At 38.5% G+C, this 22471-nt stretch overlaps 1 protein-coding gene, 1 long non-coding RNA gene and 1 gene segment (V, D, J or C); all 3 read left to right on the top strand.

The window, feature by feature from the left end:
* The window catches only part of LOC136172319 (M1-specific T cell receptor alpha chain-like), a 606661-nt gene that overhangs the window by 181515 nt on the left and 402675 nt on the right, over positions 1 to 22471 (top strand). The window lies entirely within an intron of this gene.
* The window catches only part of LOC136172318 (T cell receptor delta constant-like), a 424221-nt gene that overhangs the window by 85473 nt on the left and 316277 nt on the right, over positions 1 to 22471 (top strand).
* Positions 18672 to 19538, top strand: LOC136172324 (uncharacterized). Its single transcript, XR_010664005.1, has 3 exons — positions 18672 to 18751; positions 18923 to 18960; positions 19471 to 19538. It is a non-coding gene; the product is annotated as an uncharacterized lncRNA (long non-coding RNA).

The following is a 22471-nucleotide window of genomic DNA, read 5'->3' as shown; positions in this document are numbered from 1 at the left end:
GTTTTAATAACTAGAAATCAAGGACTATATGATAGTCACACATATGATTGTGAGATAAACAATCCAAAATAATCTACAAATATATTACAATACTAATGCAGTTGAGCAATATAAAATATAAAATATATTTTATATGCAAGTAACTAGAAATGAGATGAAATTTTTTAAAAAAATTCTTAAAATAGAATAAGAATCAAAATCCTTAGGAATAAAATTTTTAAATATATTTATAAGACCACAGCACAGAAAATTACAAAACACAAAGAAATTAATTTCAGTTGTAAATAAATGGGAGGATATACTATGTTCATGAATTAAAAAATTCATGAAACAAAAAATGTCAAAGTCTTTCACATTTCTTAAATAGATTCAACTCTTTGTATGTATGTAAAGGTGAAAATCAACTCTAAAATTTGTATATTTTAAAAGGCCAAGAATCTTTAAAACATACTGAAATTTAAAAAGCAAGTATGAGGACTTCCTCTACCTTAAATATTAAGCCCATGAAGTTAAAACTGTGGAATAAGTGAAAGAATAGACAACTAGATATAGACCATCAGCTCAAAGTATTTCATTTGCCTTTCACATATCTATCTTTCCTCTTCTTACTGTCTGCATCAGGAGGCCGATCTGAGTGGACCGCATAAATATGGCTCCTTTGAAATGAGTGCTTTTATAAAAGAGGCTCCAAAGAGAGCCTTTGCCCCTTCTACCACATGAGGGGACAGCAAGAAGGCATCACCTGTGAGCCAGGAAGCGTACCCTCACTAGACACCCAATCTGCCAGTGCCTTGCTCTTGTACCTCCAGCATGCAGAATTGTACGGGAAAAAAATTTCTCTTGTTTTGAAGCTACTCAATCCTCATCTGTTAAGGAAGTCCAAATGGATTAGGGCAGAAACAGAGTAGGCGAGTGGTTGCCCAGATGGAGTTTCATGGGGAGAAATGGTGGGTGACTGCAAATGGGTATAGGTTCCGTTTAGAGATCACAAAATGTTCTAAAATTGAGTGTGGTGACAGTTGCACAACTCTATGAATATACTAAAAACATTGAACTATACAATATAAATGGGTGAATTATATGACATATAAGTTGTATCTCAAAGAAGTTGTTATATAAAAACAAATAAACAAAAATAAAAAGTACCACAATACTTATAGTTCTTTGTGCTTGATCTGGATTGTCCATATCACCTGACCTCTGCAGTAATAAACACCAAATAAAAAGCTGTACCTGAGCATGATTTTGTGTTATATAACTAGATGATATAATGACTCTTATCTTTCATATTTCCTTCAGCAATCCCAATATTTCTCTCATTTATATATTGACATCAACCTTAAAACACTATTGCTAGTTTATAACCTGGTGCATAGTAGGTGCACATGTAGATTAAATTAACAGTGACTATATGACCACCATGCCATGGACTACCACATTCTCAAAACCAAGCTTCCCCTTTCCTAAATTTTTGAATTCTCCCATTTTTGGAGGATGGGGAGTAAGAACTGGTGTGCTGTCTATCTGAATTTTGCATTTATCTTCACTGCTGGATGAATAAAGTGTTAGTTGCTCAGTTGAGTCTGATTCTTTGCCACCCCATGAATTGTAGCCCACCAGGCTCCTTTGTCCATGGAATTCTCCAGGCAAGAGTATGGGAGCGGGTAGCCATTCCCTCTTCCAGGTGATCGTCCCAACCCAGGATTGAACACAGGTCTCCTACACTGCAGACAGATTCTTTACCACCTGAGCCACCAGGGAAGCTGTATACTTTTGTTCAGTTTATTTTCCAGAAAATCAGAATCTTTGGTTTGGAATAATTTTGAGAGTCACTCCATATAATTCTATATAACTTCTCCTAGTCTATATTAATTAATACATTCACTCAACAAATTAGTATTAAATGTAAGCAAAACCTGTGCCAAATCCCATGCTAAACAATGAATAAACTGGCCTTTGGAAACTGCCCTCCAACATGGGAAGTTCAAGATAATAAGGGAAGTAAAAGGCATTTAATTAAGAGATATTTAAAACTATTTCTGTGAGAAATATCTCACAGAAAAATAAAATTTCTAAAATTGTATGTGTCCTAAAATTCCCAAGTGACTGAAAATGATTCCGTCTTCAGAGTACCATGTTAGGAAACCTTGCCACTAGAGGGCCAGAGGGAGCACCTGTGAGACAGCTGTTCACAGAGTTGAAATACAAAGTTTGAAAGGCTGCTGATTCCAGGTTCTGAGGAAAGGAGTTCATATATGCAGTCACAAGAGGGGGCTGTTACTTCTGCAAACCAAAGCTCCATCCAGGGTGACAGAGAAGTTATCATTGAGTTGTACAAAGAATTGACTCTTATCCCCTTTATCACCTGTACTTCAGAATTTCACATTGAGTGTATGCGCAGTTTTAAGGACACGAGAAAGCCATTTTCCAAATGCAGAGCAAAGAGCTGACCCTCCACAGGAAAAAAAGGGAGAAGTGATTAATAGTTTAATTTTAAATGGCCCAATATTTGTTGCTAGAGTGGAGTAATAAGCTTAGATATTGTAACAGAGAAGGATGAGTAATCTTAAATTTTATTCTATCCCCTTTCTTTAATAATAACATTTTGGGGGATAACAGAAATAGCTTTATGGTTATTTTTGTCTCTCTTATAAGATGGCTTCATTTCGTTTCCCTTTCCAAATTTTATTTTCCCCTCTTTTCCTCTCTTCTTTTCTCCTACTATCCTCAATTCATTTCACCCCAAGTCATGAGCAATGAGACTAGTAACTATGCATTATAAAGGACCCAAGTGAAATAGGAATAAGTATCATATAAGTCATTGGTTCCTGGGACAAGACCAGAGGATTTCAACAATATTCATCTGAAATATGTCACACAGACATAGACTATTTATGTTTGAACTTTGAAAATAAACTTAATGCAAACTTTCTGCATTATGGCTTAACATTGGGAAAATATTATTAGTCTCTTTTGAGATTTGTGTTTAGTCCTGGGCATGGGAGTAGACCCAACCAAGAGACAGCTGACGCCTGGCTGGGGAGCACCCCAGTGAGCTGCCTGGTGTGGGCTGTGCATGTGGCTGCTGGTTTGGCACTTGGGACCTCCCCCAACTTAGGCTCAGTCAAAGATCCTGAGCTCTGAGGCCTGGGACTTCAAGTATGAGACTGGTGACAGGAATAACTCTTCTCCTAGCTTTGGGTAAGTGACCTGGGCCTAAGAAAGAATGACTTTCATAGCTAAAGACAAAGACAGGTGTCTGCTGCTTTCACTTCTCCCACTGTGCTTCACCAGACTACAGGGAAGAATGTGCATCTCTGTGTTTCTATGTGTCTGTGTGTTTGTCTAGAGACCCTGATCATCACTGTGAGAGGCTATCACATCCTCTACTCACAGAAGATCTCCTGAGTCTCAGTTTTCAGACTGTAAGGAGTCTGGGGCTTCACTGAATCCAAGGGTCATGGAAAACAACAATTTATCTTTGGCTTTGTGGCTCTAAGTAGCTCAGTAATAAATACTAGTAATACTTATCTTGTCCTGTGCAACAAATTTGAAAATCCTCATGGACAGGGCAAAGCCAGAGCGGGGAATTCTGGCAGTGTTTATGAATCTGCGCTTTAGGCGCACCCTGATTTGACAATCCAGAGCTAATCAATTGTTTCTCAATACCTCAGGTATATTGGGAGATTCTAAGACCACACAGCCAAGCTCAGCAGAGGTCACTGAAGAAGAACCTGTGCATTTGCCCTGTAATCACTCCACAATCAGTGGAAGTGAGTATGTATACTGGTATCGACAGATTCCCCACCAGGGTCCAGAGTACTTGATTCATGGTCTGAACAACAATGTGACAAATAGGATGGCCTCTCTGAGCATCGCCAAAGACAGAAAGTCCAGCATCTTGGTTCTGCCCCAGGTCACCATGAGAGACACCGCTGTGTACTACTGCGTCCTGAGAGACACACAATGGGACAGGCGGGGCTGCACCTGTGCAGTATGTCCTTGCTGGGGAAGGAAGGCAGCAGTGTGCCTTGTTAGAGCCGGTTTGGAAGGCAACCTTACTATACCCGTGAAAACATGTAATAGTCATACCCTTAGTTAACAATATTGCACTGAACACTTTAAAAATTACTAAGAGAATATATTTAAAGTATTCCTTTCACAAAAAAACAAATAAATAAAATTTTAAAAATAAGAAGAGCAAGAGAAAACTTTTGGACATAACCAGTATGTTTATGACATGGATTATGGTGATGGTTTCAAGACTATATTTTTCCCCAAAACTTATCAAGCTTTATACGTTAAATGCATACTGGTTTTTGTACATCACTCATATGTCAAAGAAGTTATTTTTGAAAAATTTCAACACACTGACCTTCATAATATTAAAATTGTTTGCTTCTTAAAAGACACTGTTAGAAAAATACAAGCAAAAGCCACAGACTAGCAGAAAGTCTTTGCAAAATATTTAACAAAAGATCCATATCTAGAATATATATATTATATATAATGTGTATACTATACATATAAACTCTTACAATTTAATAAAACAAAAATTTATTGTTTTTACATGGGCCAAAAATTTGAACACTTTACCAAAGTATGCCTATGTATGGTAAATAAGTACGTGAAAAAATGTTCAGAATCATTATAGTATGGGAGATGCAAGTTAAAGGAATAAGATACCACAACATACCTAATAGAACGGCTAAAATAAACATGACTGGCAATTCCAAGTATTAATGAGGTTTTGGAGCAATTGGAGTTCTCATACAGTGCTGCTAAGAATGTAGATGGTCCAACTGCCCAAAACACAGTTTCACTATTTCTTCCAAAGTTAAGCATACACATATCACATAACCTAGCATCTCCTTGCCTACTTAAAATCCAAAAGAAATAAAACCTATGTCCATACAAAAAACACTTAGACATGAATGTTCATAATAGCTTATAAAAGAGTAATTGGAAATAACCTTAAAGTCCATCAACTGGTGAATAAATAAATAAATTGATATACAGCTGCACAGCGGAACACTACTTAGCAATTCGAAGGATGAACTACTACTAAATATAACAACATAGATGAATCCCAAAATAAATATGCCCAAAGAAACCAAGAGAAATTATATACTCTATGATACTATTTACATAATATTAGAGAAAATGCACACCAGTGTATAGTAAGAAAAAGCAGAGTAGTGACTGCTTAGGGATGAATAGGGGTTGGAGGGACATAGTAGGAAGATATATAGGAGGGATTAAAAATGAGCAGAGAATAGGGCCACTAAGGAACTTTAGCAGATCGTACATCTGCTCTTTACCTTCACTGTCATAATTTCATCTTTGTATGCCCATGTAAAAAATGATCTAATTGTACATTTTAAGTATATGCAGTTATTCAGTGGTCAAGTATGCCTCAATAAAGCATTTTTTTTAAGAATAAAACCAAAAGCAGATAGAATCTAATGATGAAAAACAAGCTACAAATAACAGAATTTTTCACTTTCTCATAATTACAAAGGGGGAACTGTTTCAAACATGTGCATATCACAGGATACTTTATGTATCTCATAATAAATAGCATACTCTGTTGTAAAAAGGGATGTAATCCATATATAAATTAATTCCCAAAAGTCATGAATTATTCAACATTTCTCAGTCTAGCCAAGGGACGGCAGTGTCTAAAAAATATTTGAGTTAAGTTTGTGCAGTGCTGGACAAAGAAGAAACCAGAAACCTGGTTTCTGATTGGTGCAGTTTCCTGCACCAATGGGAGACCACTGAGCTAAAGTGACCTCTGCTGGGGAAGCGCATTCAAGAAAACCTGATTGGGCTCTGTTTCCTAAGGAATCATGGATGAAGACTCTTCTGCAAGTACTGGAAGGGACATTGGAGTTGCAGACAGCCTGTGAGGATGTAGTTAAATGTAGGGGAGTCAGGAGATAATGCCAACTCCCTGAGGGCAGGAACTGAGTCACCTTTAATCCTGGGAAAGCCCTTTTGAAACCCAGATACAGAAGTAAAAGTAGACAGTCTTCTGTGTTGATGTAATAACCTTGTTGCCTGGGGGAGTGAGGCAGGGAAAGAAAAAACCATCTCTAGTATGAACGGAAGATCTTATGTGGGTCTCCTGTATTCTCTTGACTTTTGAACAGGTCTCATAGCCAAAAACTGGACCACTGATCACAGTCCCTCATCGTCCAAGAGAGAGAAGATTTCACCATAAACTCTAATTCATCAGAGAACTCACATGCCTTATACTGATGCAGGCAAAAGCATAGTGAAGGTCTGATCTTCTGGATGGTGTTGTGGAAAATTAAAGAAGGAAAAAGTCAATGAAAAATAAGTGCCAAGTTGAATGAGAAAAAGCAGAAAAGTTCCCTGAATATTACAACCTCACAGCCCAGCCACTTAGGCATCAACTCTATAGGGAAGACACATATCGATCTCCAGACCTCTCCAGGCTGTCCAGAAATATACAGCTGGACCACAGATGCTCCCTGACACAGGACTCCTGAGGGGTGGCTGAGACATTTGCTGAGATGAGGAGCCTAAGAAAGATGCTATTGTCCCGTTGCCAAAGAAAGGGAAAGGAGTCAGAGCAGAAGAAGCTATGCCTTCATTCCAAAATTTAATTTGGCTTTTTGTCCTGGTAACTTACTTTTTAGTAGATAAAACCTGAAACAGGGGTGAGAATAGCATGAATGTCAGTGATTGCTGCAATAACTGTGCACAAATCTTGTGCCTTAATTGTCCCTGGGAAACTTTTTCCCATCTGTTATTCACATACCTTGTTAATAGAAAGAAATTCTGAGTCATTTATCTGGTTCCTTGTGGCATATTAAGACTGCACCATGAGTACTGGTACAACAATATTGACATACTGGGAAGACTCATGGGGAGTAATTTTTTCTAAGTGTACGTTAGACCCATAGATATATGTGAGAGTGGGTGGGGTAGAGGCAGAGAGAAAGAGAAGAGACCCACTACAATATTGTTAAGTAATCAGCCTCCAGCTAATAAAAATAAATGGAAAAAAAAAAGAAAGAGAGGAGACCTAGATCAGCATCTAATCTGGTCTCCTACTGGCCTTCGCTACTCTGATCTCTGTTCTCACTGCCCATGGGCTGCAGTCACACCCAGTTAGCCTCTCACCTTTGATATAGCTTCACAAAGAAACAAGTCATACTCAGTCCTGCACAGAGCTCAATTTGTAGACTTTTTTCACTTGTCTTACTGTTGTTAATAAAAAGATCAGAACTTAGGACCAGAACTGGGACATGTATATCTTTTGTCTTCAGTCCTTCACAATCACTGTTACTTTATCTGCCTCCCTCCCATCTCTGTTCCTGCTTCATGTCCAGCCCCTCATGTACCCTGTGACCATTTACTACCCCTTTTGCAGACCCAAAGTCTAATGTTTCTAGTCACTGAACTACTTTTCAAAATCTTCTCTCACTTTATGGTTTCCATAACCATTTCCCAAATCAGTCTTTAAAATGGAATGATTTATACCCTAAATTACATTCAGTTCAACATGCTGGATTAACCATCCTCAGATTGTATTTACAAAGGGAGTGATTCAGGAGATTGAAAATAAGTCACCTCAAATGTGCATTTTCAGTTGTTATAACAGTTGGATAGGAAGAATGTTTCATGGTAAAACAGTTTCCCACATTTCCAAATCATAGTGTAGGTCATGTGCCTGTGTGTAGGGCAGATTCCCTGAGCAAGGGTGAGAGCACCAGTGTTGGTATTTTTTAGAAATACAATTTTATTCAAATCTGTTCAGAAGGAAAATATACTACAAGAAGGAAAAAGGATAAAGATTCTTTTGCTTGACACTACACACAATAATTGGCAGCATCTGTTATGTAAGATGGATTTCATTTTTATAACAATCATGGAAATAACGGTGTAAAATACACATTTAAAGAACCATATTCATTTAGATTTAATATAGCAGAAGGCATCAAATGGAGATATCATTATCTTCATTTTGCTGATAAGAAAACTGAGAGGCAGAAAAATTCCCATCAAGTAATGCTTCTGAGAACATGAATTCTGCGGAAGCAGAGGAGATCCACAGCCACTCCAGAGACACTGAAGCCGCTCGCCCATTATGTAGTCAGTCCTAGCCTCCACCCTCTTCTTTTCATTAAGTACCACTGACCAAATTTTCTCATGGTCATCACTCACTGACCTGGGGCCTGGAGGTAGGTCACACTTTGTACCCACATCCCCAAACTGCATATCAGAAAATGGTGAAATCTGGGTTATTTTACTCCTGATCCTATCAGGTAAATGAGCTACATCTTCTTTGATTCCAAAAATCTCTCCCCAGGGACAATGTATGCAGTCCTGGAACTGTCAGTTTCCTGCAATTGAAAGCAGGGCTCTATAGTTACTTCTGAATACACTCAGAAAATTAAGATCATGGCATCTGGTCCATCACTTCATGGGAAATAGATGGGGAAACAGTAGAAACAGTGTCAGACTTTTTTCGGGGGGCACTCCAAAATCACTGCAGATGGTGATTGCAGCCATGAAATTAAAAGACGCTTGCTCCTTGGAAGGAAAGTTATGACCAACCTAGATAGCATATTAAAAAGCAGAGACATTACTTTGCCAGCAAAGGCCCATCTAGTCAAGGCTATTGCTTTCCCAATGGTCATGTATGGATGTGAGAGGTGGACTGTGAAGAAAGCTGAGCATCGAAGAACTGATGCTTTTGAACTGTGTTGTTGAGGACTCTTGAGAGTCACTTGGACTGCAAGGAGATCCAACCAGTACATCCTAAAGGAGATCAGTCCTGGGTATTCATTGGAAAGACTAATGTTGAAGCTGAAACTCCAATACTTTGGCCACCTGATACGAAGAGCTGACTCATTGGAAAAGACCCTGATGCTGGGAGGGATTGGGGACAGGAGGAGAAGGGGATGTCAGAGGATGAGATGGCTGGATGGCATCATCAACTCAATGGACATGAATTTGAGTAAACTCCGGGAGTTGGGGATGGACAGGGAGGCCTGGCGTGCTGCGATTCATGGGGTCACAAAGAGTCAGACATGACTGAGTGACTGAACTGAACTGATAGTTACTTCATTTTATTTTACTGGGATTTTTGTTTGATATGATTCCTCCTTTATAACTTAAAATAAAAATAATCCACCTTTATGGCACAATTGTCTTCCTAAAAATCTCACTACATGCATTTGCTACTCCTGATTTTCTGGCTTAGCAATGCCAATTAGAACATCATTTGAACAAATAAATTAGAACACACAGAAGTGGTATTACTTAGGTTGTTCCAGTTAGCACACTTTCGACATATATGACATGTATCTTAGTAACCTGAGTGTGTTTTAAAATTTCCCTACAAATTGCCATTAACAATCTGAGAGAGTAAGGATGTATTCTTAGAGGCCTGAGAGATATGGTCCTCCATATGTATAAAATTTCTTTGAAATCTCATGTTAATGAAACTCATGTGTTATACTCTATTCTGTACTATAACCTTATTTATTTCAATATACCAACACAATGTCAAATTGGTGATCCAGAATTGCACACCATGTTTATCCCAGTGGTTAGTATCACCCTCATACACTGTTTGCTGACCTATTCTCCCTTAGGGGATACAACTATATTGAAGGAATTCTCAAGGAAATGAAAATACAATTAAGGCTGAGACTGCAGATCTCATGAAGAACTGACACAAGAGCTTCTCATTGCTGTTACAACAACAATCATCGTGATCACAATGGGGGGTAATAGACCTGGTGATAAACCTCTCATCTTTGAACCTCCCACATTCCATTAAGATAGTATAAGATTAATGCAAATTTGTTTTTATCTAAATGAAGATGTTTCTGTTTTTATTTACGTTTATCTTTTCTTTATTAATAGTGCACAATTACTATTATTTACTTAAGTATATATTAATAAAATGCTTTAGCCCCAAAAAACAGAATATAGATTATATTCACACCCACACATAATATTTATAAAAGTTGACTCTGGCTCTTAAAAAAAGGCTTAATCAATTTCAAAGAATTTTCAGTCGTTCAGAATATAGTCTCTGATCACGATGGCAATAAACAAGAATTCAATAACAAAAAGATAATGAAACTTCATTCCTGTACCTTGCTAGATACAATAGCCATTTTTCAAAGGTATTCCTCCAGAAAAACATCAATGCAAAACAGTGGTTTGAGGTGGTTCATTCTGAATAGACTGAATGGAACATCTTCCTTATGAACAGTACTTCCTGTTTGGGGCAGAAATGTCTAAAAGCTGGAGGAACTCTGCACTCAGCTACTCAGGAAGGACTGGTCTCTGCGACAGTAAGAACAAGAGCAATTTCAACCAGAAAAGAATGTCTGTCATGATCTTCCTGGTCTGCTGTGGGTGTTCATGGCCATCTTTGGCTTCAGTATGTGTGGCCCTAAACACGGGGCCTCAGCTTCTCTTAGAGGTCAGGGATGACCCTGTGCAAGTTGTGAGTAGCAGGGATGTTAGAGGGAAGAAAAGTGGGCAAATGAACACCTGGTGATCCTTTTCTTGGTCCTTGTGTCATAACTTCAACTAACCCTCATGACCATTGAGACATTTTGGAAAACCAGCCCTGTCTTCTCCTTTTCCCCCCGGATCCAGCATGGCTGACAAAGTAACCCAAGCACAAACCACAGCAACAGTCGGGAAGAAGAAGCTTTGACCGAGGACTGCACATATGAAACCATTCAGAGGAGATACACTTTGTACTGATGCAAACAGCCCAGCGGTGGGATGGTTTTCTTTATTCATCAGCTTGACAGCATGCCAAATGCAAAGCAGTATCACTACTACCGGGACCTCCAAATGGCAAAAAAATCCATCAGCCTTACCGTCTCTTTCTTATAAATGGACGACTCAGCAAAGTATTTCTGTGCTCTCTGGGAATACCAGAGTGACAGAAATGACAGTAGAGGATAATCAAAACATGACTTCAATTAAGACAGCCACCTGCCCAGAAGCTTAGGAAAATCCCATGATCACAGACAGGAAGAAGGCAAGCATTGTGGTAGCACAGTTGAGACTTTCTAATGTAAACTTTCCTTCTATAAAACATTTTCCCTTTGAACTCAGTGTATGAAACAACACTGCTTCCTGAGACTCCTGGGTATTGTGTTTGTATCTGGGGTGAAAATAAATCTCAAAATGCTTTTCAAATTGTTCCTAAACAGCTAGATTGAGTGAATCTACTTATTCAGGAAAATCAGAAGTAGTTTCCTAATCCTTGAGTTATTGAATTTTTCAGATCTGAAGTTGTAGGAAAAATCACTTTATCTTCCAATAGTAAGCTGATTTTAACAGTTCTCACAAATATACTGTGGTTTTTTTTGCTTTGTATATGTGAGCATTTTGTAAAAAATTATAAATACGTAAATATATGATTTTTATTAGACTCAAATAGATAAGAAGGCATCTAATCTTTTTAAAAACCCGGATGGCCAAAAAACAGCTTTGGCTAAAACAATGGTCATTAGAAATTCACAATACAGTTGAACCTTGAACAAACCACATGGGTGTGAACTGTGTGGGTTTACTTATACAGGATCCTTTTCAAAAGTAAATACTGGCTTAAAACTCAACATTTAAGAAACTAAGATCATGGCATCTGAGATCCCACCACTTTTTGGTAAATAGATGGGGAAACAATGGAAACAGTAACAGACTTTATTTTCTTGGACTCCAAAATCACTGCAGATGGTGACTGCAGCCATGAAATTAGAAGATGTTTGCTCCTTGGGAAAAAAACAAACAAACCTATGACAAACCTAGACAGTGTATTAAAAAGTGGAGACATGACTTTGCTGACCAAGGTTCATATAGTCAAAACTATGGTTTTTCCAGTAGTCATGTATGGATACGAGAGTTGAACACTAAAGAAGGCTGAATATGGAAGAATTGATGCTTTTGAAATGTGATGTTGGAGAAGACTCTTGAGAATCCCTTAGACAGCAAGGAGACCAAAACAGCCAATCCTAAAGGCAATAAACCATGAATATTCATTGGAAGGACTGATACTGAAGGTGAAGCTCAAATACTTGGCCACCTAAAGCGAAGAGCAGACTCATTGGAAAAGACCCTGATGCTGGGAAAGATTGAGGGCAGGAGGAGAAGGGGGCAACAGAGAATGAAATGGCTGGATAGTATCATTGACTTAATGGACATGGGTCTGAGCAAATTCTGTGAGATAGTGAAGGACAGGGAAGCCTGGCGTGCTGCAGTCCATGGGGTTGCAAAGTGTCAGACATGACTTAGCAACTGAACAACAATAATATTCCATATATGTGTTAACACAACCCAGAAGAGTTTCCCAATCTGATCATGTCTCAGATTTCAGCTTGATCAATATATTTTGCCTATGGCTCTTTATAGACATAGAAATCATTTCTTTATTCCCCCTCAAATATACCATCTCCCTAATCATAACATAAATTATTTTACATATACCCAGAGTCTACAGGAAAAAAAAAAAAAAAAAAGACTTTTAAACCCTGAAAAGATAGCACTTCCCTTACACCCAACAAACACAAAAACACACATAAAAGCTCACAGACCACAGTGTGTAGAAGGACTAAACCACAGATGGGTGGAGCTCCCACTACACAGCTGAGTGATGATATTTAGGATTGGCTTCTGTTGAATCTTTCATGAAAGCAATCAGGCACAGGAACAGAATCAGTCCCATTTTCAAGATATGATGAATACCAATATTTAAAGGAACTTGACATCAAAGTGAGTCCTTGTATCAAAAGAGTAAAGAAACATGAAGACACAAAGAAGAGTCTTGCTGAGTCTCCTGTGGATACAGATTTGCTGTGAGTTAAGAACATCCTGGGGGAACATGAAGAAACATCACACTTGAATTTAGAAAGGAACAAAGTGGAGGGGAAGATGGAGGAAGGGAGAACATGAGTCTGTTGAGTTGTATCCTCCACCATGAGGATGGAAACTAGAGAAAAATGCCCTCCATTTGTAAACAGCCACAGTCATTGTTCAGGGACCCTCACCTGTGCCTTTTTCTCTCTTTCTCAACAGGGCTCAGAGTGCAGATGAAGGTGGAGCAGAGTCCTGGGGTTCTGACTCTCCAAGAGGGGAGAAATTCCTCTCTGATATGCAATTATTCTACTTCCATGACCAGTGTGCAGTGGTTCCAACAAAATCCTGATAGATGCCTCATCTCCTTGTTTTACATAGCTTCAGGAACGCAGCAGAAAGGAAGACTGAAATCCACCATCAACAGCAAGGAGCGTTACAGTCAACTCTACATCAGAGACTCCCAGCCTGAGGACTCAGCCACTTACTTCTGTGCTGTGGATGCACAGTGCTCTGCAGACACCTGCAGCCTGTACACAAAACCAGAGCTGAGGACTTAACCCAACCACCTGAGTGGGAGCAGATGCCCAATGTGATTAGAATTGAAATCTCATTGTCTTGCTTCTCCTGACTCCTGCAGAAAGCATTTCTGTAGAACTACAACCTGACACTGCAGAGTAGGCACATAAGCAGATCTTCTGGAGATCTCTGTAGATAGGTAAAATCTATACATTGATCAACTCTTTCCTATCTGATTCTGTCTTTCTGTACAGAAGTGAGCAACTGGTTCAGTGTAGAGCAGAACCCTTGATCCCTCCATCTCTAAGAGCATGGAGGCACCAGTCTCACCTTCTCTTCAACATCTTTTTATAGCTTACACTGGTATAGACAGAACCCTGCAAAAAGCTCTATTTTCCTTTTTAAATACACTTAAGTGGGGAATAAAAGGAGCAAAAGAAGCCCAGAGCCACTCTTTGTATGAAGGCTGGGCAGAACTTTCTGCACACCAGACCAGAGACTCAGCCACATATCTTCTGTTGTGGGGACACAGTGCTTCCCAAGCACCTGAAGTCTGAACCCAGATGCGCGTCTGCAGTCCCCAAACCCAACATGAGGTAAAGGTGTCTGAATGTTTTTACTCACACCTAACATGGTATTAAGAAGTGACTCTGGATAAATCTAAGTGATTTGACTTTCAAAAAAAAATGGAAATGCTGAAGAATATTCAACCTAGTAACTATCTCTTTCATTTCCTAAATAGAACTATTTCTAACATCCTAATCCCTAAATCAGAGAATCAGTGACACAGTAATTCCAGTTAGCAAATCTTAAAGCTAGTTATAAAGCTCTGTGTTAAAATGGGTATACTCAGCCTGAAGGCTGTTTATTCATAACCCATATTATTCTCATGTATGAAGGAAAATCATAGAAAGTCAAACCTTAAACCAGTCAATCCTAAAGGAAATCAGTCCTGAATATTCTTTGGAAGGACTGATGTTGAAGCTGAAGCTCCAATACTTTGGCCACTTGCTGTGAAGAACTGACTCATTGGAAAAGACCTTGATGTTGGGAAAGAAAGAGGGCAGGAGAGGGGGAAGACAGAGAATGAGATGGTTGGATGGCATCACCAATGTGATGGACATGAGTTTGAGCAAGCTCTGGGAGATGGTGTTGATCAGGGAGGACTGGTATGCTGCAGCCCATTGGATTCACAAAGAGTCAGACATAACTGAGCGACTGAACTGAACTGAAAGTGTCAAAGAAAGAGCAGTTAAGGATCTGTAATCCTTCACTTATTTTTGTTTCAATTTCTTACAGTGCATTTAATTGTTAATTTTGTTCATATTCAATAGTATTTACTAATATCATTTATATCATTATCCTCTTTTATGTTTTGGAAGACCATTAGAAAAAAGCTAATTTCCAGTCAATAGTATGCTATTTCCTCTTTAGAAAATGAGTCACCATCTTTGTACATCTTTCAAGAATCCTCAGCTGCAGATGTATTCTCCACCCACCATTACTCGCAGAGTTCATATATTCAGTCATTCAACAAATATGCACTTAATATGTGTTAGGTACTAGATAAGGAGCTCCCAATAAATAATGAGTTCCTTCCCATTTTGAATATGTATCCAGTGGGGAACCCATTTTTGTTGTCATACAGTTCCAAATTAAGTGTTATAAATACAAATAGACATCAGTCGAAGACAGCTTCCTGAATTATATGGAGTCTCAGCTTGAAAACTAATAGATTAATAGAAGTTGATCAGGTTAAAGGACAAAACAGGGTTGGGGGGTGGAAAGTGCTCCAATTTGAGGAAAAGCATATGTATGTGTGAAACAAGGCAGATCATGGCTAATTTAAGACCTAAAATGTAATTTTCAAGTGACAAAACTCTGCATGGGTGACTCTTTATGTGGTGGGAGACTTAAAATATAATAGTTCTTGGAGTGAATAGTTTTAATATTACAATGTGATAAGGTGAAGGATATGGGGAACATTCACTAAGCACATCTACATATTCAGGGTGTACAGACAGGTGGTAATTGCATTGAGAGCCATGAAAAAAAATCACGAAAGTAATTAGTGATAAGGAGTATTAGTTCTCTAGAGACCCTATTCCTTTTAAATGCAGGGAACATTTTTAAATATCATAAATAGGATACATACGCAAAATACATTTATTTGACTAAAATAAAAATGACAGTTGCCTTTAAAAGTGAGGAAATAGTGAAATAAGCCAGACAGAGAGACAAATACTGTGTGATTTCACTTACATGCAAACAACAGAGCAAATGAACAAACGCAACAAAACAGAAATAGTGTTATGGATGCAGAGAACAAATAGGCATTGCCAGAGGGATGGGAATGAGGAGAAGGAAGGGAGTAGATGAGGGAGATTAAGAGGTACAAACTTCCAGCAGCAATAAAAATGAGTCACAGATATGAAATGAATAGTGGAGGGAATATAATCAATTATTATGTATAATATCTTTGGATGGTGACAAGACTTGTGATCATTTTGAAATACTGAATCACTACGTTGTATAAAAGGAACTAGCTTGTCATTATAGATCAGTTATATACTTCACAAACAAACAATCAAACTCAGAAAAAGAGATCAGATTTATAGTTAGTAGGGGCAGGGGCTGGAGGGAGAGGTAATTGGATGAAGGCAGTCAAAAGGTACAAAGTTCCAGCTATAAATATATAAATATAAATAAATAAAGTACTAAGAATGTAATATACACCATAAATATAATTAACATTGCTGTTTGTTTTACATGAAAGTTAAGAGAGTAAATCTTATGAATTCTCATTATAAGGGAGAATGACAGGGGAATTAAATTAATATTTTTTTTAATTTCATTTCTAATTTTTAGTTATTTGCATATAAAATTTTAAAATTTATAAAAATTTTAATATTATATGACTAAACTGCTTTAGTAATGTAATATATTTGTAGATTATTTTGTATTGTTTATATCACAGTCATATTTGTGATATGATAGTCCTTGATTTCTAATTATGAAAGCTTTTGTTAATTTAATTTGGTAGCTATACAAGATAATGGATGTTCACTAAAATTATTCTGGCAATGATTTCATGACATAAGTCAAATCAGTATATTGTACACCCTGATGCAGAGCAGTATGTAAATTCTTTCAATAAAACTAGAGGGAAAAAATGGAGGAAATGCATAAAAACATGCTATCTTAAGAGAAAAATCTACTTTTGGTTCTTATATATAGCTGATACTAGAATTATCTTCTAAGTGTAAACCACTCTAAAACTGGAAAAAGTATGAAACAACTGTTTCCAAGGAGCATAGACAGTGAAAGTTTATAGTCTGTAGGAGAAAGAAAACCTGCAGAATGACCCCCACATTCACAAGGCATCTCCTAGGGGGATTTTCTAAACCTTCAGCACAAGAAGCTGGAGCCCCAGAAGAGTGACAGCTTGCTGTTTGCAGGAAACAGAGATCAGAGTTAGGGCTGCTAACATCACTGGAATCTGAGGGAAAAGGTGTTGGAGAGAAGTGAGCCTCATATAAAGAATCTTAAAATCTGTAGAGGGGGTCTTCTGAGCCTACACACAAGCTGCACGTGCAGAGAGACATGGATAGAACTAGCAGGAAACAGCCTTTGAGGGTCTAAAGACCCCGAGGAGATTTCAGGGACCATACAGTGCTGGGAAGACGTAAGAGCTCTGGCCTTTCCAGAGTAAAGAACATTGGCAAACGCTTTGAACTTTCAATGGAGTCACCAGAACAAGGACTGCAGACTAGGGGTAAGAGGTAAATTCTAATTTAAAAGAAAACTGGGGAAAAAAAAACAACTCTGCTCTAAAAGAGATTAAAGTAAGCCTCAACAGATTCTAAGGGATAATTTAACAAATCTAGCATTCTTTCAGAAGAAGACAAAATAATCCAGAGTTCTGTATATCATTACCTGCATCATAGAACACACAATAAAACAGTTCTTCCAGGAATTAGCCTCACCTGCCATCATCACTGGCCCAACTGATCTAGGACTGAGAGCATAGGAGTGTCTCCTTGTCTCTCACATTGAATTAAGCTGTGAAGACAACCAGAAGTGAAGCGAGACTGAAGACAAAGATGCTACCTTTGTGGCATCTTCTGGTACCTTTCAACACTATTGCCTCATTCTTTCTATAGACTTTACAGGATTGTGTGTTTTTTGTCATTTGAGAATATGGAACACATTAAATGATCTCATCCAAATTCTAAGAGAGATAATTTAGTTCAAAGAGTGATTTAATGCAGAGGGTAAATTTTATTGTGGTGGTTTGTGTTTTTAAGAGAGATGCCCAGAATTTACATCAGCTTGAATTGCCTTGTGGCATTTATTTAACCAGAACAAATACTGTACCTCTGAAGACCATGTAGAATGCAACTATATCGAAGACAGATTTCAAACTGCCATTGTTATATATTTGTAACCATTGTTTTAGATAGACCATCATATGTTTCTTGTCCCCCAAGACACCAAGTCTTCTTAGTATTTTAAATAAGGTGCCTGTCTAAATACACCAATTAGCAAAGTGCCGCTCCTTTGACCTAACATAATTCTCTATATTGGAGAATGAAATGGCAACCCACTCCAGTATTCTTGCCTGGAAAATCCCATGGACAGAGGAACCTGGAAAGTTACAGTCCATGGGATTTCAAAGAGTCGGACACGACTGAGTGACTTCCCTTTCTTTTACTAATTCTCTATATTCTCAGTTGTTTTCTACTTGCTCTCTTTCTACATATATATATATATATATATCTTCCCTGGTGGCTCAGACAGTAAAAGCATCTGTCTACAATGCGGGAGACCAGGGTTCAATCCCTGGGTCAGGCAGATCCCCTGGAGAAGGAAATGGCAACCCACTCCAGTACTCTTGCCTGGAAAATCCCATGGACGGAGAAGCCTGGTAGGCTATAATCCATGGGGTTGCACTGAGGGACTTCACTTTCTTTCTTTCTATACATATGTGTGTGTGTGTGTGTGTGTGTGTGTGTGTGTGTGTGTATAATGTGATCTCTGAACACCTTTCTTTCTCTTACAAACTCTAATTTTAATGTTTTTACAGGGAAGGGACTGCAAACTGATCTTTAAGAAACACAGAAATGCATTTTTAGGAATTTTCTGCATATGGTCGAAAGGGGGCAGTGCTTCCTTTCATAAACATAAATTTGGTTTAAAAAGGGCTGTTCATATGTGAAGGCTCTGTGGAAGGAAACAAATGAAGTGGAGGAAGTGGCAGTCAGATTTATGTTTGCTTGGGCAGGAAAGAGGACGACCTGAGTCTTTGCAGGAGAAATGAGTAAACTCCTAGGAACATCGTTGTTGATTCTGTGGCTCCAGTTTGACTGTGAGTTGTGGGCAGGAAGTTTAAATATAGTAGAAAAACTCCAAGAATAATGCAAGGCTGGGAGATGAGATAATTGGGGATTTTTATTTCAATATATCTTCTGGCTCATAATGGTTTTCTGTGGAAATTTTAAGAATAAAATTTGAAATCTGTTACTCTCTTTCCAAACAGGGGTGAAGAGTCAACAGAAGAATGGTGACCAGCAGCAGGTTAAGCAAAATCCTCTGTCCCTGAGTGTGACAGAAGGAGGGGTTTCTATTCTGAACTGTGACTATGATGACATTATGTTTAATTACTTCCATTGGTACAGAGTCTACCCAGCAAAACGTCCCACATTCCTGATATCAATAGGTTCCGTTTTGGAGAAAAAGGAGGATGGAAGGTTCACAGTCTTCCACAATAGAAATGCCAAACACCTCTCTCTGCACATCTCGGCCTCCCAGCCTGGAGACTCAGCCTTGTACCTCTGCGCAGCCCACACACGGTGCTCCCCAGGCACCTGCAGCCTGTACGCAAACGTGCTCTGGGGACTCAGACTCAGAGGCACACAGACTTGTTCCCCATTATACACGGCAGCGTGAGAAGCTGTGCCTTAAAGTGGGTGAGGCAGCTGAGCTTCAAAGAAAACCAATGGGTGGCAAGTTCCACAAATGAGTTAAGCACATTCCATGGGCTCCAGGGTGTCCAGGAATCTAACCATTTTCCTTTTTTACTTTCAGAGAGAGGCAGTGGGTCAACTGAACTCCAGTCACCGATTATGCTTTGTTCTGACTTGTTCCTGGAATGAGGTACTTGTTAAGCTTGTATTCCAGGGAAAAGTGTGTTCAGGATAGGGAACCAGATCCCACTGCAAGTTTCACCAGTGGATGGTGGTGTGCCTTTGAGTATCAGTAGCCATGTGCTTCAGTTTTGTATAAAATGGGCAATTTAATACATGATTATTGTTTCTGGGTAACTGTGTGTGTGTTACTCACTCAGTTGTGTCCGACTCTTTGTAACCCTGTGGACTGTAGCCCTCCAAGCTCCTCTGTCCATGGGATTCTCCAGGCAGGAGTACTGGAGTGGATTCCATGCCCTCTTCCAGGGGATCTTCCCAAACCCAGGAATCAAAACTGTGTTTCTTATATGTCTCCTGCATTGGCAGGTGGGTTCTTTGCCACTGTCACCACCTGCAAAGCCCTTAGGTAAATGAACCTTTCCATGTAAAGCATTTGGGAATGTGTATATTGTAAATCACGTTTATTTACTCTCTTCTTCACTTATAAGTACTTCTGGGCAATGCCTCAGCAAATCATTTGCTGTGTACTCTTTCCCTGAATGACATTCAATATTTGACACATTGTCCACAAGTAAATGTTGATGTCCTGTGGATCATAATAATAAATACAAGCATCTCATGAAGTTTGTCAGCTGCAAAGATCTTATTATTGGTAGCCATTCTTACTCTCTGCTGAGATGGATATAGAGCATTGAGCATTTAGGATGCAGTTCAATGTTGAGCGGGAAGAACCAGGCCAAGGTCATTCTAGGATGACCATATGATCCATATGAATTTAGAGGATGTGGAAAACATCCCAAAGGTTTAGTAAATCAGAGGTCTTCAGTAGGTTGTCTGTTAATCAAAACCACAAGTAGTTTACAACTTCAAACTTATTGATCTACATGGTGAAAGTTTACCTACAAGAAAATCTCCTTTCCTACAATTGAGTAGTAATGAAATGAATCTGTTAGCTAATAAAAGATATCTTGACATTTTATATTCTAACTTCCACTGTCTATTTGTATGACCTTTCACTACCATCCCATCAGTAGATTTTTAGTGAAACAATTTAATACAAATTATTCTTTGATTTTTGAATATATAATAAATGCATATGGTATAAAATTTTAAAATTATACAAAAGGGCATATACTGAATATATCTATAGTGTATGAAAAAAGAAGAGAATGTGTTAGTCACTCAGTCATATCTGACTCTTTTCGACCCCATGGACCATAGCCTGGGTTCATGGGATTTCCCAGGCAAGAACACTGGAGTGGGTTGCCACTCCCTTCTCCAAGAGATCTTCCCAACCCAGGGATTGAATCCCTCATTGCCAGAAGATTCTTTACCACCTGAACCTCCAGGGAAGCCCATCTATTGTGTGTACAGGAAAGTAACAATACTTCTTACATGTATTCCCACTGTCCTCAGAACCCTAGTAAAAAAAAATATGATTAAAATAAAAAGTTTCCTTGAGTTATTTGTACTTTTATTCTTGAGTTATATATGTTCTTTATGTATTCTGAATACTCAGGCCTTAACAGACAAGATTTGCAAATAGTTTTCTCCACTCTGTGGGTTGTCTTTCTCACTTTCTTGATACTGTTGTTTGAAACAGAAGGTTTACAATTTTGATGAAGCCTAATTTATCTACATTTTTAGTTACTTGGGCATTACTGTAATATTTTAAAAACCATTGTTTAATTCAAGATCACAACAATTTACATCTATGATTTCTTCTAGGAGTCCGATAGTTTAAAATTGTATATAGAAGTCATTGATTCATTTCAGGTTAACTCTTTAATATTGTAGGCGATAGAGAGATACAACTTCATTCTTTTGCATATGAATAATGAGACATTTGATCTGGAGTCCGTAACCAAAAGAAAACTGAGTAGCTATGCTAATATCAGATAAAGTGGACATTAAAACGGAAATTGTTACTAAGAATACAGAAAAGCACTTCAAAATGATTCAGTACACACTCTACCAGGAAAATAGAAACAATTTTATGTTTATGGGCATGCTCTGAATATCATAGCTTCAAACTACATCCAACATAAATCAGTAGAGTTAATCAGCAAAATTAAACTTGTAGAATTTATTGATTCGAAAATAATCAGTAAGCAAATATACAACCTCTGTGGCAGGACATTAACACACATCTCTCAATATTCCCTCAAGTAGAGAGAAAATATTCTCTACTTATCAAAGACAATTACCTATTTTTTACCTAGTTTACCTATATAGAATACTTTAATCCCCAAAACAACATAATACAGATTATTTTCAAATGCATATGGAATATTTGTCAAAGTTGACTCTACTCTGGATCTTCAAGCAAGGCTTAATTATTTCAAAAGATTTCAGTCATTCAGAATACAGTCTCTGATCACAATGGTATTAAGCAAGAATTCAATAACAAAAAGATAATTAAACTTCATTCCTGTAACTTGCTAGTTACAATAGCCATTTTTTAAAGGTATTCCTCCAGGAAACATCAAAGCAAAACAGTGTTTTGTGGTGGGGTAGATGTTTCAGTCTCTGAACAAACTGAACGGAACGCCCTTATTATGCAAATCACTTCCTGTTTGCGGTAGAATCCTCTGAAAGCCCCGGGGACTCTGCACTCAGCTGCTCAGAGAAGGGCGGGTCTGTGCCGCAGTGAGAACAGGAGCAGTTCCCACCAGAGAAGCGCGTCCGCCATGCTCCGCCCGGGCCTGCTGTGGGTGCTCATGGCCGCCTTTGGCTTCAGTACGTGTGGCCCTGAGCCTGGACCCTCAGCCTCCTCTTAGAGCTGAAGGGTGACCTTGTGCAAGCTGTGACCGGCAGGGGGGTCAGAGGGGAAAGAGGTGGGGAAATGAACAACTAGGTGACCCTTTTCTTGTCCCTGTGTCGTAACTTAACAGAGCCCTCATGATCCCCGAGTCATTTCAGAGGACCAACCCTGTCTTCTC

This window comes from Muntiacus reevesi, chromosome 7 (genome assembly GCF_963930625.1).
Source record: "Muntiacus reevesi chromosome 7, mMunRee1.1, whole genome shotgun sequence".
Classification (NCBI taxonomy): domain Eukaryota; kingdom Metazoa; phylum Chordata; class Mammalia; order Artiodactyla; family Cervidae; genus Muntiacus; species Muntiacus reevesi.
The sequence above is the reverse complement of the archived record's forward strand: the minus strand, read 5'-3'. Positions and strand labels throughout refer to the sequence as shown.